At 46.5% G+C, this 19,695-nt stretch overlaps 1 long non-coding RNA gene across 1 annotated transcript; it reads left to right on the top strand.

The window, feature by feature from the left end:
- The first annotated feature begins 7,264 nt into the window (after positions 1–7,264).
- LOC115458910 lies at positions 7,265–8,253 on the top strand. The gene is made up of 3 exons (XR_003940166.1): positions 7,265–7,305; positions 7,931–8,044; positions 8,183–8,253. It is a non-coding gene; the product is annotated as an uncharacterized LOC115458910 (long non-coding RNA).
- The last annotated feature ends 11,442 nt before the right edge of the window (positions 8,254–19,695 follow it).

Genomic DNA, 19,695 nt, shown 5'->3' with positions numbered 1-19,695 from the left:
TCTGCGGGTGTCCAATAGGGTGCCTGTAGGATTTGGCACCGACTCTCCCTCACAGGAGGGCTCCTCCCTCTGTAAGTTGACAACGGCAGAGAGCAGCTCCACCTCACACTATTGCCTCAGGCCACCCCCTTATTAAAGTTTGAAAAACCCTTTGCACTTAGAAATTAAAAAAAACTCTGAATGTTGATCACCTGATTCTCATAACATGATGTCTATTTTGGTGGCCCTTTACTAGGTGAAAAAATGTCAGCACCAATACAAACCCTCAAAATGACACAGTGATAGTGATTTAGGACAACTTACTGCTCTAACTGATGAAACTTATTCCGTTGTGACAGTTCCTCTGTGTACATATGCTGCACACACCGTCATGTTTCTAAATCGAACTGAGATACAATAACAATGGATACAGCAGCTGACTGTTTGCTTCGTTTTCCGTGTACCAATATGGCGGCTGTTGGGCTAAACCGGCTTCAGCTTTCTGACCTCATGTCGTCTCCTGTTCTTTCTCCACCTTAGCTACACTAACCCACAGCCTCTTTATCTCCCACCTCTTCAGTTGTTGCTGCCTCCTCTTTCCAACTGCTAAATCAGTCAACATGAGAGATTTCCAGTGTAAGGACCAGGAAGTCTGTTCAAAATATTGGAGATTTTAGGGGACAGAACTCGTACTATATACTTCATACTATAATGTACTGGAGCTTTGATCTTACTGACTGAGGTCATATATCTAAGTATTTTATTTATTTATATTATTTATTTATTAGGATTTATTTACCGCCTTTTTGAAGGAGTTCACTCAAAGCGGTGTACAGTAAGAATAAATCAAACATGAGCAATAGTCAATTAGAGCAGTAAAAATATTCAAACAATACAAAGTATGGCATGGTATACTACTTTTGTTACTCAACACAATCTAAATTACGAGAACCAGTGGTTTAAATTCAGTCCCTTACTATATCTTCCAGTTGGTATTTGAGTATTTTCCTCCCAGCTGATACTCCACTTGATAAACTTATCCAATAGACCTCAATGCTTCCAAGCGTTGACCGATCTCCAAGCGATCACACTTTGCTCAATATTTATATGAGCGCCAACGCTATCATTAGAGCTAGTCTTATCATTGGTCCATTTAGGAATAAACAAGAAACAGGACCAATGGTAAGACTAGCTCCAATGATAGCGTTGGCGCTCATATAAATATTGAGCAAAGTGTGATCTCTTGGAGATCGTTCAAAGCTTGGAAGCATTGAGGTCCAATTGGATACGTTTATGAAGTTGAGTATCAGCTTGGAGGACAATACTCAAATACCAACTGGAAGATATAGTAAGGGATGGTATACTACTTGTAATGACAACACAATATGTACTAGAACATTATAATTGGTAGTGAAGGGTAAGGCAAAGTTGTAACATATAGATGAGTATGAAAGTAGGAAGAATTAGAAAGTAAGGTGATTGATTTGAAGAAAGTTGCACTTGAGATCAGGGAGATGGTTAAATATTATCTCAGCTAGGGTAGGAGTGGATAAACATGTCCCGCTGCATTATGTGCAGCCTTGAGTCAATCCTTGTGTGTGTGAGTGAGACTAACAAGTTAGTTACTTCTTCCAATAAAGGCTTGGTTGAAGAGCCAAGCTTTCACCTGCTTCCTGAAGTAGAGGTAGTCTTGCGTTAAGCGAAGCCTTTCAGAGAGTGCATTCCAGAGTGTGGGGGCTACTATGGAGAAGGCTTTCTTGCGGGTATCACATCATGTAATGTCTTTTGGAGACGGTCTGGTTACTGATAGTCCTTGAGAGGACCTTAGTGTCCTTGGCGGTGTGTGGAGGATCATCCTATTCTTCAGACACTCGGGGCCATTTCCTTTCAGGGCCTTGAAGATCAGACATAGAGTTTTAAATTTAGTCCTGTATTGTACTGGTAGCCAATGATGTTTTTGCAAAAATGGTGTGATGCGGTTACGTCGCTTGCAACCTTCTATGAGTCTTGCTCCTGCATTCTGAATGAACTGGAGCTGGTGCAGGCCCTTTGTAGTCAGACCATTGTATAGTACATTTTAGTAATCCAGTCTTGATGTTACCATGGCATGCACAACTGGGATAAGATTTACCTTCTCGATGTAAGGAGAGAGGCAGCGTAGCTGTCGCAAATAGTAGAATATCATGGTGGTGCCCAGGTTCCATGCTCTCAGTCCCCTCGGCCCCTGGTGGTTAGACCTGGTGGCTGCTGTGAACCGATGACTTGGAGTTTCCCATGTTCCAGAAGATATGCTGGTCCGGTCCAGATCTTCCAGCTTTCCAGATTGTTGTGGGAGTTTTTTGGAACTAAGCAGTACCCATACCCGGTGAACTCCCTGGTAGGCTGCCTTTATTAATCACCTGGGAGGGGTTCTGGTTTGCCTTGCAACAGGGTTCTTCAGAGGTGTTCCTTTGGAGTGAGTTGTTGCAGTGCCTTTGTGCTTTTACTCTTTTCTGACTTTGACTCTGCTTGCCTACTGGACTTTTCTTCTGCCTGCCGCCTGCCTAGACCCGGATTGTTACTGGACTTTTCTTCTGCCTGCCGCCTGCCTAGACCCGGATTGTTACTGGACATTTCTTCTGCCTGCCGCCTGCATACACCCAAATTGTTACTGGACTATTCTTCTGCTTGCCGCTTGCCTACACTCGGATTCTTACTGGACTATTCTTCTGCTTGCCACCTGCCTGACCCGGCTTGTTTCTGGACTATTCGTTTGCCTGCTGTTTCCCTGGAACCCAGCGAGTTTCTAGTGTTTCCTGCTGTCTGTCTGCTTGCTGCTGTGTCCGGCAGTCCAGCCTTCATGTCCTGTCCGGTAAGTCCTGCCGGCCGCCTGCAGCCCGGAGCTTAACTCCGGGTGAAGGGTGGCTAAGTGTAGTTGAAGCCTTGCCCCGATCCACTGTGTTCCGGTCTGCCTTGTCTTGTGTTTAGGGTGATTCTCCTGCCGCTGCCGCTCCTTGGCAGTGGCCCAAGGGCTCACAAACCTAGTTACCTGCTGTGTATACGTGACATAGAAGCTGCTTTTGAAGGTTGCTTGGATTTGGGGAATCAGGGTAAGTGTTGAATCTAACTGTATTCCATGGTTCCTGACTTATGATTTGAGGGGGAGTTCATACTTCCCAAAAGGGATTTTGATGTCAGGTATGTATCCACTTGTGTTAGGGACCCAGAGAAGCTCGGTTTTACTTGGGTTCAGGCAAAGTTCATTGTATTTAGCCCATTCTTGAATTGATGTTAGACAAGTGATCAGTTTATTCAAGGCTGTAGGTAAGTCAGGTTCAATGGGTATGAGTAGCTGCACATCATCCGCATAGATGTAGAACTGAGTGTCCATTGACCGAATCAGCTCAGCTAGTGGCTTGAGGTAGATATTGAACAGAATAGGTGACAGTATCGATCCTTGTGGTACCCCGCAGGTCAGTGTCCATGGTGGTGATGAGTTGCTGCCAAACATTTTGGATTGTTGCCTGTCTAATAGATAGGATCTGAACCAGGCAAGTACTGTTCCATTGATACCTGTTTCTGTCAGTTGTGCTAGCAAGATATGATCCACAGTGTCATAGTAACATAGTAGATGACGGCAGAAAAAGACCTGCACGGTCCATCCAGTCTGCCCAACAAGATAAACTCATATGTGCCACTTTTTGTGTATACCTTACCTTGATTTGTACGTGTCCTTTTCAGGGCACAGACCATATAAGTCTGCCCAGCACTATTCCTGCCCCCCAACCACCAGCTCTGGCACAGACCGTATAAGTCTGCCCAGCACTATCTCCACCTCCCACTACCGGCTCTGTCACCCAATCTCGGCTAAGCTCCTGAGGATCCATTCCTTTTGAACAGGATTCCTTTATGTTTATCCCACGCATGTTTGAATTCCGTTACCGTTTTCATCTCCACCACCTCCCGCGGGAGGGCATTCCAAGCATCCACCACTCTCTCCGTGAAAAAATACTTCCTGTCAAAAGCTGCTGAGAAATTTAGCAGTACTAACATCGAGGCAAATCCCTTGTCTCGGTTTCTGTGAAGATCATCTAGCAAGGATACGAGGACTGTTTCTGTTCCATAACCAGGTAGAAATCCAGATTGACATGGATCTAGCCAGTTACTCTTTTCTAGCCATTCATTAAGTTGAACACCGACTGTTTGTTCTATGAGTTTCCCTAGAAACGGAATGTTGGATACTGGCCTGTAACTTTCAAGTTTGTCCTGGTCAAGGTTGTTTTTCTTCAGTAGAGGGCGAACCACTGCCCTTTTTAATGCTGTTGGTAGTTGCCCATTAGAAAGAGAGGTGTTCACAATTTTTGTGGCGCCTTCTATAAGGCCCATACTTGCCTGCTGCACTATCTTTGATGGGCAGGGATCGAGGGAGCAGGTAGTTGGTCAAAGGTCTCTTAGGATTTTGTCAACCTCTGTCATTAGGTTAAAAGTGTTCCATCTGTCTGTTAGGAGCGGGCGAGTTTGTGCACCCCTGATTGACTGGTTGGGCACTGGGTGGGATTGCCTGTAAATCCTGGTGGAGAGTTTTAATTTTGTTGGCAAAGTATGCAGCAAAATCATTGCAGTTCAGTTTATTTTTATTTTACTTATTTATTTGTTACATTTGTATCCCACATTTTCCCACCTATTTGGAGGCTCAATGTGGCTTACATAGTACCGTTATGGCATTCGCCAAGTCCAGTAGAGAAACAAATACAAGGTGATATAGTCGAATAAAGGTACATGTGTTTCAGGTACAATGGGGATCAAGCAGAGGAAGGTTATATAGTGTCCATTACAATGGAGATCGAGGAGAGGAAGGTTTATAGTGTCCATTACGATCTTTGGTTTTGCTTTGTTGCAGTGTGTAGGTAGGTGGTTATGTTGGGTCGGTGGGGTATGCCTTTTTGAACAGGTTGGTTTTTAATGATTTCCTGAACTTTAGATGGTCGTATGTTGTTTTCACAGCTTTTGGCAATGCGTTCCATATTTGTGTGCTTATGTAGGAGAAGCTGGATGAATAGACTGCTTTGTATTTAAGTCCTTTGCAGTTTGGGTATTGGAGGTTTAGGTATGTTCGAGATGATCTGGTTATGTTTCTGAGTGGTAGGTCTATGAGGTCTGTCATGTAGCCTGGGACTTGGCCGTGGATAATTTTGTGGCCCAGGGTGCAGATTTTGAAGGTAATGTGTTCTTTGATTGGAAGCCAATGCAGCTTTTCTTTGAGGGATTTGGCACTTTCGAATCACAATTTGCCAAATATCAGCCTGGCTGCTGTGTTTTGAGTGGTCTGAAGTTTCTTTGTGAGTTGTTCTTTGCATCCCGCATAGATTCCGTTGCAGTAGTCTGCGTGGCTTAGTACCATTGATTGTATTAGGTTATGAAATGATTCCCTCAGGCTTAAAGGTTTTACTCATTTAAGTTTCCACATTGAGTGGAACATTTTCTTTATTGTGGAGTTCACTTGGCTCTCGAGTGTAAGGTTGCGGTCGAGTGTGACGCCGAGTATTTTCAAGTTGTCTGAGATAAGGAGGGTGTGTTCTGGAGTGGTTAAAGTTGTGGGTTTGTACGTGTTGTGTTGAGATGAGAGAATGAGGCAGTGTGTTTTTTCCGTGTTCAGTTTCAGTTGAAAAGCGTTTGCCCATGAGTCCATGATGTTGAATCCAAGTTTGATTTTGTTGGTGATTTCTGTTAGATCGTGTCTGAAGGGAATGTATATAGTGACATCAACTGCGTAGATGAATGGGTTGAGGCCTTGCTTAGATAAGGATTTGGCCAGTGGGATCATCATTATGTTGAATAAAATTGGTGATAGTGGTGATCCTTGAGGTACTCCACAGTCTGCTTTCCAAGGTGGTGATATGTTTAGGTTTGATTTCACTTGGTATGTTCTGGTGGTTAGAAAACCCTTGATCCAGTTAAGTATATTTCCAGCAATCCCGAAGTACTCTAAGAGTTTTAGTAGTATATTGTGGTTGACCATGTCGAATGCGCTCGACATGTCGAATTGGAGGAGGAGTATGCTTTTACCTGTGACTATTTCTTGCTTGAATTTGGCCATGAGAGTGACTAGCACAGTTTCGGTACTATGGAGGGGGCGGAATCCCGATTGTGATTCATGTAGTATTGAGAACTTGACCATGTAGTCAGTGATCTGTTTGGTCACCATGCTCTCCATCAGCTTGACAGCTAGAGAAATAGATGCATCTGGGCGGTAGTTGGTAAGTTCGGTTATTTTTTTTTTTGGGTGTCTTTTTGGATTGGGGTGAGTAAGATGTTACCATGTTCCTCTGGGAAAAGACCTTATTGGAGCAGGTCGTTTAGGTGAGATGTGAGGTCTGTTAAGAAGCGGTCTGGGGCAGATTTTAGTAGGTAACTGGGGCAGGTATCCAGTTTGCAGTGGGTGCTGGAGAACCTTTTGATCGCCTGGGTGACTGTTTCAACGGTGATGAGTGTGAAGTTTGACCAGATTCGGATGGCTGGGTGTTCTTCAGGGTTTGGATCCAAGCTATTAATGAAGTTATCGGTATCAGTATTGACCTGGGGTAGCGTTTTGCATAGGTTTATAATTTTTTCATTGACGTATTTAGCGAGTTTGTCTGCGGAGGGGGTCTGTATTGGTAGCAGTGACCGCTGTGGTGTCTAGTAGCTTGTTCACAAGTTGGTATAGTTTCTTCTTGTCTTTTTAGTCTGGCCCTATTTTAGTTTTATAGTATGTCCTTTTGGTTTGTCTTATTGCGTATTTATGTTTTCTTTGTGTCTGTTTCCATGCATTGAGTGTGTGTTCGTCTTTTAATTTTCTTCAAACTCGTTGTGAGTTTAGACTGGGCAGGCTGGTTTTGTTGTGGGGGTTGCAGTAGGTGTTTACTATACTGAACAGCTGCTTGGTTGAATTGGCAGCCTGTGCAATGCATTGAGAGAAATACTGTTTTTTGGTTGCTGTTACGGCTTGGCGGTACTTTACCATGTGCTTCCTGCAGTTTAGCCTGTCTTCATCCAGGTGAGATTTGCGCCATCTCCTTTCCAGTTTTCGTCCTTCACATTTAAGGATCCGAAGTTCTGGAGAAAACAAAAACATAGTAGCATAGTAGATGACGGCGGATAAAGACGTGCACGGTCCATCCAGTCTACCCAACAAGGTACACAATATAGTGAAACTGTGACTGATGGTGTCTTGTCTGTTGTTCCAGGCCTTGTTCAAGGATGTTGCTGCTTATTTCTTGGAAGTGGACTGGAACTTTCTGAGAGAATGGCAGAAGGAGCTGTACAAGAAGGTCATCAAGGAGGTTCATGACATCCTCATCTCACAAGGTAGTTATGTCTTTTTTTATCATCTACCACACAGGCACATTAATGGAATGGGTGCTGTTATTTTATCAGAGCTGGAAAAATCCCAGGTACCAGGTCCCGTGGGCACCTGAAATTGAGACCTGGCTTCTGTTGCAAAAGATAAAATGTTTACTTTAAACTGGAGGCTTCATACAAGACCAGCTGCAGTCTGTCTCCCTTTTCTGTGCAACAAAATTTTGACCTTTTTTCCTGAGAACTACAATTTCTGTGTAAGAATATAAATCAGGACGGAGGAAGTGACGTCACCGTCCGACATGGCTGCCTAGCTCCGGAGCTCCGTCTACAACTTCTGTGTAAAAATATAAACCAGGTTTCAGTGGGCGTAAATCCTTACACCCAAAATTGGTCGCAGATCCCGGCGCAAAACACTATTCTATCAACAGCGACTAACTCTGAGAACTGTTTATAGAATAGCGTTTAGCTCCAATTTTTATCAGCATCATTTTTTTGGCTCCATATACAGAACTTAGTCCTGTATGTACACACACACACTTTCATGCACTGCTTGTTCACAACAGGAAACAGATGGAACCTCCCCAGGGCTTATACATTTTTATTTAAATGCTATTTTCCTGCTTACTTACAGGTTATTCAGTTGTTAATCCTGATGTCATTTTCAAGATTAAGAACAAAGACGAGAATTATTTCCCTCAACATTTTGAGTGGGAGGAAAAAGAAAACCCAGATGATCTCATTAAGAGTAAGTAAATGTTTTGGGTTTGAAGGCCTCTGAATTTTCAGATCAAAGTCTCCAGGCGTTTAGAGATTTAAGGTCCATTTCCTTATTTAGTATTATTGTATCTTTGATGACTCCTTCTAATGTATTTTCTCTTAACAGACCTTCCAGTTGTAACGTCTGTGATCTCACTCGGGGTTAAACAAGAGGAAGATCTCCCCTTGATGGATCCTCCTAAATCAGAGATGTCTGAACAGACTCACCCTCCTGTAACAAGTAAGTATAAATTCCTCCTGCACATCTTAATAAAATCAGCCGGGATTATTTAGGAATTCAGAGCTGGTAAGGATAAGAAGCCATAATCCTCTCTGCAAAGCAGATACTGCCGGGGTGTGTAATTGAGCAGCATTGCTATTACTACTAGTACTACTATGTATCAATTCTATAGGGTTACTAGACGTACACAGCACTGTACACTTGAACTTGAAGAGACAGTCCCTGCTCATCAGAGTTTACAGTCTATTCAAGATAGACCAATTAGGGATTAGGGAGTTAACATTGTCGAAAGGGTGAATTGTAGAACAGAAGAGAATGGAGTCGCACCATGGAGCGATACAAAGGCATTATAACGTCCTCATTTTTGTTTTCCATTCCTTTCCTAACATTCTATTTGCTTTCTTAGCTGCCACAGAACAATGAGCAGAGGGTTTCAATGTATCATCAACAACGACTCCGAGATCCCTTTCTTGGTCGGTGACTCCTAACGTGGAACCTTGCATTACGTAGCTATAATCCACAATAGGACACTTCCTCCTATCCCATGACTCTCCATTTTCCTCTGGAGTCTTTCATGAGGTACTTTGTCAAACGCCTTTTGAAAATCCAGATACACAATATCAACTGGCTTGCCTTTATCCACATGTTTGTTTACTCCTTCAAAGAAATTGATTGTTGAGGCAAGATTTCTCTTCACTAAATCCATGTTGGCTTTGTCTTATTAATCCATGCTTTTGAATGTGCTCTGTAATTTTGTCCTTTATAATAGTCTCTACCATTTTCCTGGCACCGAACCTTAGGCTGTCCTCTGGAACCTTTTTTAAATATTGGCGTTACATGGGCTACCCTCCAATCTTCTGGTACCACACTCAATTTTAAAGATAAATTATATATTGCTAACAATAGTTCCGCCAGTTCATTTTTCAGTTCTGTCAGTACTCTGGGATGAATACCATCTGGTCCAGGAGATTTGCTACTCTTCAATTTGTCAAATTGCCCCATTACATCCTCCAGGTTCGTAGAGATTTCATTCAGTTTCTCCGACTCGTCAGCTTTGAATACCATTTCTGGCACGGGTAACTCCCCCAAATCTTCCTCGGTGTAGACTGAAGCAAAGAATTCATTTAATCTCTCCACTATGGCTTTGTCTTCCCTGATCGCCCCTTTTACTCCTCGGTCATCTAGAGGTCCAACTGATTCTTTTGCCGGCTTCTTGCTTTTAATATACCTAAAAAAATTTTAGTATGTGTTTTTGCCTCCCAACGCAATCTTTTTTTCAAAGTCCCTCTTTGCCTTCCTTATCAGCGCTTTGCATTTGACTTGACATTCCTTATGCTGTTTCTTATTATTTTCAGTCGGTTCCTTCTTCCATTTTCTGAAGGATTTTCTTTTAGCTCTAATAGCTTCCTATACCTCACTTTTTAACCATGCCAGCTGTCATTTGGTCTTCCATCCTCCATTTTTAAAACGTGGAATATATTTGACCTGGGCTTCCAGGATGGTATTTATTTTTGAACAGCATCCACGTCTGATGTAAATTTTTGACCCTCGCATCCGCTCCTCTAAGTTTTTTTTTTTCTCTCTTTCATTTTATCCTTTTTGAAAGTTAAACGCTAACGTTTTGGATTTCCTGTTTATACTTACTCCAAAGCTAATATCAAACCTGATCATATTATGATCACTGTTATCAAGTGGCCCCATCACCATTACCTCCCGCACCAGATCATGCACTCCAGTAAGGACTGGGTCTAGAATTTTTCCTCCTCTTGTCAGCTCCTGTACCAGCTGCTCCATAAAGTTTTTGATTTCGTCAAGGAATTGTACCTCCCTAGCATGCTGTGATGTTACATTTGCCCAGTCAATATTGGGGTAATTGAAATCACCCATTATTATTGTGTTGCCCAGCTTGTTAGCTTCCCTAATTTCTGATAACATTTCTACATCCGTCTGTTCATCCTGGCCAGGCGGATGGTAGTACACTCCTATCGCTATCCTTTTCCCCTTTACACATGGAATTTCAATCCATAGGGATTCCAAGATGTATTTTGTTTCCTGCAGAATTTTCAATCTATTTGATTCAAGGCCCTCCTTAACATACAGTGCTACCCCTTCACCAATTCAATTCGCCCAATCGCTACGATATAATTTGTACCTCGGTATGACAGTGTCCCACTGTTTATCCTCCTTCCCCCAGGCCTCAGAGATTCCTATTATATCTAATTTTTCATTTAGTGCAATATATTCTAACTCTCCCATCTTATTTCTTAGGCTTCTGGCATTCGCACATAGACATTTCAAATTATGTTTGTTGTTCCTATTTACATCATGCTCAGTACTTGACAGTATTAATTTGCAATCTTTTGTCTGATTTTTATTTAAGGACACCTGATCTACTATGGTCTTTTTTGCAACCTCACTATCGGGATACCCTATCTTCCCTGTTTTGGTGATGTCTTTGAAAGATGCCTTATCCCGAACCATGCGCTTTTGAGCGACTGTCGGCCTTCCCCCAGTTTCTAGTTTAAAAGCTGCTCTTATCGCCTCCTTTTTAAACGCCGATGCCAGCAGCCTGGTCCCACCCTGGTTAAGGTGGAGCCCATACTTTTGGAATAGGCTTCCCCTTTCCCAGAATGTTGCCCAGTTCCTAACAAATCTAAAACCCACCTCCCTGCACCATCATCTCATCCACACATTGAGACTCCAGAGCTCTGCCTGTCTCTTGGGCCCTGCGCGTGGAACGGATAGCACTTCAGAAATGCTACCCTAGAAATTCTGGATTTGAGCTTTCTACCTAAGAGCTTAAATTTGGCTTCCAGAACCTCTCTCCCACATTTTCCTATGTCATTGGTACCCACATTTTCCTATGTCATTGGTACCCACATGTATCAAGACAGCTGGCTCCTCCCCAGCACTATCTAATCCTATCTAGGTGATGCGTGAGATCCGTCACCTTTTGCACCAGGCAGGCAAGTGACCAGGCGATCCTCACGTCCACCAGCCACCCAGCTATCTACATGCCTAATAATCGAATCAGCAACAAAACTTGTGATGACAGACATTTCCATTATATTTATGCAGTATTAGTGTGTATAACACATCTGTTTGTAGCTGTTGAGAAAGGAGTTGCTCACCACAGCATGAAAATATCGGGGTATTTCTAGAACACATTTTTGATGATGATCAGTACAGCAGTACCCCTCTTTATTTTAATTCTGTACCAGTGGAGGTGCCTGTGAATAATTCTGTGGTAACTTAAAAAACAAACAAACATATTTTGCTGTATTTTTCTTATAATAGGTTTCTACAATGTCAGGCCTGACATTTTAATCCAATTTGAGCAAAAAGGATTCCGAAGTGGGCCTCGGGGATCTGAGGAAACAGGAAATCTGACCAGAACAGGCAGATGTGAGGAACTGCCTGAAGCATGTGATGAAGCTACGATTAAAGCTAGTAATGAGGTGATACAAACTTTTCCCTCCTGTGGACCAGGGATGGTGAGAACGAGGTGTTATAATCACAGCCTCTGACTTCTCTTGTTGTGTAGATAATGTGTTTGTTCTATTTTTCATATTTTTCCTTTTCTTCTTTCATTGGTGGTGTTTTTTTTTTCATTTCTTCTTTCTCTTATTCTCCTTCACCCTTATCCCATGTCGCTCTGTCTCTTCTCTTTATCTTTAGTATCTATTGTCTCTCATCCTTTGTTAATTTTTATAATCTTCCCTATATCTCTCACTCTTTCTGATCTCTCTATATCCACTTTGCAATCTGTTTCCGGCTGAATTTTTACTCTGTTTCACTCAATTTCCTCGTTAACATATAGCACTACTGGGATGCAGGTTTTGGCATTTTTCTCCGGGAAAGATGGGAGGATTTTGTGTTTCCTAATAGAGCTCATGCCCACCAATATGGTCTTTTTTGGGAAACGGCAAAAGCAGTGATGTGGGGGAGGATAATCTCTTATAGAGCCTGTACTCGGAAAGCGAGAGATAAGGAGATTCTCCAGTTGAAGAAGATGGTCCGGAAGCAACACCTCCAATACGGGGTCAGTGGAGGCTAGAGAAGCCCTTCTGACTTCTCAGAAAGAAATGAATGAGCTGCTCCATCAAACAGCGAGAAAATCCCAATTGTATTATCGATATAAGCTGTTCCAACACGGGAATAAGGCGGGGCCTTGTTGGCATGACTAATAAAAAAAGAAGAGCGACCGAGGATATTGCAGTTGCGAGACTCCAGAGGGGGATGGGTACGCTCGGATACTGAGATAGCGGCGTGTTTTGGGAAATACTACGAACAATTGTATCAAGAACCTACAGGTATTATGCTAGACAGTAATTTGTACTTAGATAACCTATCCTTACCCAAGATTACACCCTCGCAAAGAGAATTTCTCAATGCTCCCATTACAGAGGGAGATTTATTGCTGGCACTCCAACAAAGTAAGCTCCATAGGACACCAGGCCCCGATGGCCTTAGTGTGGAGTTCTATAAATTGCTTTGCGATCAGTTGAAGACCCCATTATTAAATCTTTTTAATTCAATGGGGGAGACTGGGACCATGCCGGAGTCATTTAAAGTTGCTCAAATGATTGTGCTTCTGAAGCCTGGCATGTACTTCCAGACTTGATTTCTCCCTCACAGGTGGGTTTTGTGAAGGGCAGGATGGCAACTAAAACATTAGATCAATATTGGCTTCATTGGAAGCAGTGGAACGTTCTGGGGAGGAATCTTTGTTGAAAAGCTTCGACGCAGAAAAGGCTTTTGATTGGGTTGCGTGGCAATTCCTTTTTGCAAACTTGAGAAAGGTTGGGATGGAGGGTTTATTTGGAGAGGCGGTAAGAATGTTGTATTCAGATCCAAAGGCTTTTATGTGGGTTAATGGGGAGAGATCTTCGGAATTCTCTATAAGTCATGGTACAAGACAGGGTTGCCCTTTGTCTCCATTGCTTTTTGTGTTGTCTGTGGATCCCCTTATTAGAGAAATTGCTTCCCATTCGGAGATTGCTGGGGTACCTATTGGATGTGCTACTTTTAAGATCTCAGCTTTAGCTGATGATCTTTTAATGCATATTACTCAGCCTCGGAGATCTGTGGAGGAGTTGTTAGATTTGTTCTGTAAATTTGGGGACTTTGCAGTCTTCAAGTTAAATTTTTCCAACTGTTTGGCATTGCCGTCGAAGGACCGTTTGAAACGGGATTGGGGAGGGGCGTTCCCTTTTAGGTGGGCATGGGAGTCTTTCACTTATTTGGGCATACAGCTGGCAATGAAAGTAGGGTCCTTATACCATTTAAATATTTCCCGCTTATTAGAAAATACTACAGAATGTTTGAAGCGTTGAGGGCCCTTCCTCTCTCCCTTCATGGAAGAATACATTTATTTCGCATGGTGGAATTTCCAAGGTGGCTTTATGTTCTTCAAATGCTGCCCTTACTTATTCTGGCAAAGGATTTGGTTTTATTGCATAGACAGTTAAGAACTTTTCTGTGGGGAGGAGCTAAACCTAAAATGCCGTTACAGTTCATGTTAGGTTCTTGGAGAGAAGGGGGTTTAGGAATTCCCAATCTGCGTCGTTATAATCAAGCTTGCGTGCTTCGTCACTTGGGGGATTGCTACTACTACTACTACTACTATTTAGCATTTCTATAGCGCTACAAGGCGTACGCAGCGCTGCACAAACATAGAAGAAAGACAGTCCCTGCTCAAAGAGCTTACAATCTACTAGACAAAAAATAAAGTAAGCAAATCAAATCAATTAATGTGTACAGGAAGGAGGAGAGGAGGGTAGGTAGAGGCGAGTGGTTACGAGTCAAAAGCAATGTTAAAGAGGTGGGCTTTCAGTCTAGATTTAAAGGTGGCCAAGGATGGGGCAAGACGTAGGGGCTCAGGAAGTTTATTCCAGGCGTAGGGTGCAGCGAGACAGAAGGCGCGAAGTCTGGAGTTGGCAGTAGTGGAGAAGGGAACAGATAAGAAGCATTTATCCATGGAGCGGAGTGCACGGGAAGGGGTGTAGGGAAGGACGAGTGTGGAGAGATACTGGGGAGCAGCAGAGTGAGTACATTTATAGATTAGTAGAAGAAGTTTGAACAGGATGCGAAAACGGATAGGGAGCCAGGTAGGTTGCTATATAGACAGTGAATTTTATGGGGGGTTAAATGTTCCCCTCCAGGTTCCGCCTGGTACTGCGGTTCAGCTGTCTAGTATCAGAGAAAGCCCCGAGAAGGCTGATTGGACCTCAAAACTGACTCCATCTCTAAATAAAATAGTGGTTCCATATCATCATGCTGATCAATCCATAGACTGGTGGGTTGTGTCCATCTACCAGCAGGTGGAGATAGAGAGCAATCCTTTTGCCTCCCTATATGTGGTCATGTGCTGCCGGAAACTCCCCAGTATGTTCTCTATCTCAGCAGGTGGTGGTCACACACAGCAGCAGCTCTGGCTAGGTCTCCAAGCCTAATTTTTAGGTTTTGTTGAGTACCTGGGGTTGAGGGCTCTTCTTGAGCAAGTGCAAACCTGGTGGTGCCAGGTCCCTCCTTTTCTCCCCCCTCCCGCTGGCTCCGTTAAAAAAAAAAAAAAATTTTGGACGTCCTTAAAGGCGTTTATTTCGACGTTTATTTAAACGTTTATTGCAGCTATTCACTGGGACACCAGGTCGTTACAGCTCGGAGCGAGAAGCAGGTAATTTTTACCTTTTTATAGCGGGCAGGGGGTTCCCCGATCGATCTCCACGTGGCCTATGGCGTCGGAGGGCGAGGGCGCGAAGAATCGCTCCCCGGACCGCGTGTGCGCTTCTAGCGGGGATGCGGGGGTCTTAAAGTCTGATTCGCCCTTGTTGGGTGTCAGTTCGGAGGCCGGTCAGTGTCCCGGGTCTTCCTCCGGTGCGGCGGTTTTTCCCGCCATAAACGCCCATCCCCCGCTGCTCGCCTCCGCCATCTTGGCCGGCCACTCTGCTCGGACGGCTTCTTCTTGGGCCGCCCTTGAGCTGGGAGACGTTAATGCCATGGCCGCCCTTGATTTGGGCGACGGCAAAAAAGCGGCTAAAGTTAAGCGCCGTTCTTCCCGCGCGGCTCCTTCACGGAGTGTCGCGCCGGACGCCATCTTGGATGCGCAGCATGTTTCTTCCCCGCTCTTGCGAGCGCCGGTTGAGGGTGCGTCTAGGGCTGTGGCCCAGGCTGCTGAAGTGCACAGTCTGGGGGGTTTCTCCCCCGAGTTTATTTTGCTGCTGCATCAGGCCTTCCTTATGCAAAACGCTGCCCCTTCTCCCTTGTCCGATAAAGGGGTTGAGGCCCCCGGAAGTAAACGCCCTCGGGTGGCTTCCCAGGCCTTAGAGGACTCTGTTTCCTCTGATGTAGATGAGGGCAGCGTATCTGAGTTCTCCCAACGGTCCTTTGGGGATTCCTTGGAGGAGACGGATTCCCGCTCGGATGGAGCGGATGACCCCTCTGCAGCGTGGATCTTTCGCACAGAGGATTTGCCCAACCTGTTAGTGCAGGCCATGAGCATTTTGAAGATTTCCTCTCCAGAGGACGTCTCTCCCTCAGCCCCTGTTGGCTCCGCCATTATGCTGGGGACGAAGCGCCCGCCTAGAACCTTCCACGTGCATGATGCCATGCACACCTTAATTTCGGCTCAATGGGATGTCCCGGAAGCGAGCCTCAAAGTGGCTAGGGCTATGTCCCGCCTCTATCCTTTGCCTGAAAGTGAACGGGAGGCCTTTCTTTGGCCTACCGTGGATTCTTTAATCACTGCGGTGACTAAGAAAACGGCGTTGCCGGTGGAAGGTGGCACGGCCCTAAAGGATGCCCAAGACAGAAGATTGGAGGCAGCCTTAAGGTCGTCCTTCGAGGCGGCTGCCTTAAGTTTGCAGGCCTCAGTTTGTGGCTCCTATGTGGCCAGGGCGTGCCTCACGATTGTGCAGCGGGCTTCCCCCTCGGATCCTTCCTTGAGGGCTGATTGGCCGGCCCTGGAATCGGGCTTGGCTTATTTGGCAGACTTACTGTATGATGTCTTGAGAGCCTCGGCTAAAGGTATGGCTCAGACAGTCTCTGCGCGGCGGTGGCTTTGGCTGAAACATTGGTCTGCTGACCACGCCTCTAAGTCCCGCCTGGCTAAGTTGCCTTTTAAAGGCAAGCTGCTCTTTGGGGTCGAGCTGGACAAAATTGTGACCGATCTCGGCACGTCTAAGGGCAAGAGGTTACCAGAGGTCAGGGCTCGGGCCAGTGCTCGCCCCGGTATCTCCAGAGGACGGTTTCAGGAAGCCCGTCGGTACCGCCCGGGCAAGTCGGGCTCCTCTGCCCCCCTCTTCCTTCAAGAGGAATTTCTCCCCCAAGCAGCATTCCTTTCGCAGAGACCGCCGTCCCGGAGGTGCGCCCTCCGGTCCTCCCCCAGGGTCTCGTACCCAATGACGGGGTCCTGGTCCATGGCCCAGTGCAGATTGGAGGACGCCTGTCCTTGTTTCTGGGCGAGTGGACCAGGGTAACTTCAGACGCTTGGGTGCTGGAAGTCATCAGAGACGGCTACAAGCTAGAGTTCTGCCGACCCTTAAGAGACGGGTTTGTACTCTCTCCCTGCAAGTTTCCGGTCAAAGCTGTGGCAGTGCAGCAGACCTTGGACAATCTGATCCGCCTGGGTGCGGTCGTTCCGGTGCCAGAAAATCAGCTTGGCAAGGGACGTTACTCCATTTACTTTGTGGTACCAAAGAAAGGAGGTTCTGTACGGCCTATCCTCGACCTCAAAGGGGTCAATCAGGCCTTGAAAGTTCGGCACTTTCGCATGGAGATTCTCCGCTCTGTTATAGCGGCAGTGAAGGCAGGGGAGTTCCTGGCATCCTTGGACATCAAGGAAGCGTACTTGCATATTCCCATCTGGCCTCCTCATCAACGCTTTCTGCGTTTTGCAGTCCTGGGCCGACACTTCCAGTTCAGAGCCCTCCCGTTCGGGTTGGCTACTGCTCCGCGGACCTTCTCCAAAGTAATGGTGGTCATCGCGGCCTTCCTGCGAAAGGAAGGAGTACAAGTCCATCCTTATCTGGACGACTGGTTGATCCGAGCCCCCTCTTATGCAGAGTGCGGCAAAGCTGTGGACCGGGTGATTGCTCTTTTGAGCTCCCTGGGGTGGATCATCAACTGGGAGAAAAGCCAGCTGCACCCGACTCAGTCCCTGGAGTATCTGGGAGTTCGATTCGACACCCAAGTGGGCAGTGTTCCTGCCGGACAATCGGATTGTCAAACTTCAGGCTCAGGTGGACCAGTTCCTAGTAGCCTCTCCGCTTCGGGCTTGGGACTATGTGCAGCTGTTGGGCTCTATGACGGCCACGATGGAAGTAGTGCCCTGGGCCAGGGCTCATATGAGACCACTACAACACTCTCTGCTGCAGCGCTGGACTCCGGTGTCAGAGGATTATGCTGTGCGCCTTCCCTTGGACCCAGCAGTGCGCAAGGCGCTGAGCTGGTGGCTGAAGACAGACAAGTTGTCTGCAGGGATGCCTCTTGTGACCCCGGAGTGGATTGTCGTCATGACGGATGCCTCTTTGACGGGCTGGGGAGCCCACTGCTTGGGAAGGACAGCGCAGGGGCTCTGGTCTCCTGCAGAGGCAAAGTGGTCTATCAACCTCCTGGAACTCAGAGCCATTCGGTTGGCGCTTTTGGAGTTCCTCCCGGTACTGGCGTTGAAGCCAGTACGGGTCCTGTCGGACAATGCCACGGCTGTGGCCTATGTCAACCGCCAGGGAGGTACCAAGAGCGCCCCTCTAGCCAAGGAAGCCATGAATCTATGCCAGTGGGGGGAAGCGAACCTGGAACAGCTGTCAGCTGCCCACATTGCCGGAGTCATGAATGTCAAGGCGGACTTTCTCAGTCGCCATACCTTGGATCCCGGAGAGTGGCAGTTATCGGCTCAGGCGTTCTTGGACATCACGAAGTGCTGGGGCCAGCCGAGCCTAGATCTGATGGCATCATCGGCCAATTGCCAAGTGCCGCGCTTTTTCAGCAGAGGACGGGACCCTCGATCTCTGGGAGTAGATGCTCTTCTCCAACAGTGGCCGACACAAGAGCTTCTCTATGTGTTCCCGCCCTGGCCCATGTTGGGCAGGGTACTAGACAGGGTGGCAAAGCATCCGGGCCGGATAATCCTGGTGGGTCCGGACTGGCCCAGACGTCCCTGGTATGCGGACTTGATCAGGCTCTCAGTGGACGACCCTCTGCGGCTGCCAGTGGAGCAGGGCCTGTTGCATCAGGGTCCCGTGGTGATGGAGGATCCCTCCCCCTTTGGTCTTACGGCCTGGCTATTGAGCGGCAGCGTCTGAGGAAGAAGGGCTTCTCAGACAAGGTCATCGCCACTATGCTGAGAGCGAGGAAGCGCTCTACTTCTACTGCTTACGCCAGGGTTTGGCGTACCTTTGCAGCGTGGTGTGAAGCAGGCTCACTTTCTCCCTTCACTGCTCCAATTTCTTCAGTGCTGGTGTTCCTGCAAGAAGGTCTGGAGAAAGGCCTGTCGCTCAGTTCCCTTAAAGTCCAGGTAGCAGCTCTTGCTTGCTTCAGGGGCCGCCTGAAGGGTGCTTCCCTGGCTTCGCAGCCAGATGTGGTACGTTTTCTCAAGGGAGTTAATCACCTGCGCCCTCCTCTGCACTCAGTGGTGCCTGCGTGGAATCTCAACCTGGTGCTAAGAGCCTTGCAGAAGCCGCCTTTTGAACCCTTGTCGAGGGCATCTCTGAAAGACCTGACGTTGAAAGCAGTCTTTTTGGTGGCTATCACTTCAGCCAGAAGAGTTTCCGAGCTCCAGGCACTCTCATGTCGAGAGCCTTTTCTGCAGTTCACTGAGGCAGGAGTGACTATTCGCACAGTGCCTTCCTTCCTGCCCAAGATTGTTTCTCGCTTCCATGTGAATCAGCAGCTCTGTCTCCCTTCCTTTCGTAGGGAGGACTACCCAGAGGAATACTCTGCTCTCAAATATCTGGATGTGAGACGAGTCATCATCAGATACTTGGAAGTGACCAATGATTTCCGGAAATCGGATCATCTGTTTGTCCTGTTTGCAGGTCCTCGTAAGGGTCTGCAGGCTGCTAAGCCTACAGTGGCAAGATGGGTCAAGGAAGCCATTGCAGCGGCTTATGTGGCCGCGGGGAAGGTGCCGCCTATCCAGCTGAAGGCTCACTCCACTAGAGCTCAGGCGGCCTCGATGGCAGAGGCCGGGTCCGTCTCCTTGGCAGAGATTTGCAAGGCGGCAACTTGGGCATCGGCCCATACCTTCTCCAGGCATTACCGCTTGACTGTGGCTGCTCGGGCGGAGGCCCGGTTTGGAGCTTCAGTGTTGCGGTCAGGGATTTCAATGTCCCGCCCTGGGTGAGTACTGCTTCGGTACATCCCACCAGTCTATGGATTGATCAGCATGATGATATGGAAGG

Source organism: Microcaecilia unicolor, unplaced genomic scaffold (genome assembly GCF_901765095.1).
Source record: "Microcaecilia unicolor unplaced genomic scaffold, aMicUni1.1, whole genome shotgun sequence".
In the NCBI taxonomy this organism is placed as follows: Eukaryota; Metazoa; Chordata; class Amphibia; order Gymnophiona; family Siphonopidae; genus Microcaecilia; species Microcaecilia unicolor.
This window is presented reverse-complemented; position numbering and strand designations above follow the sequence as displayed.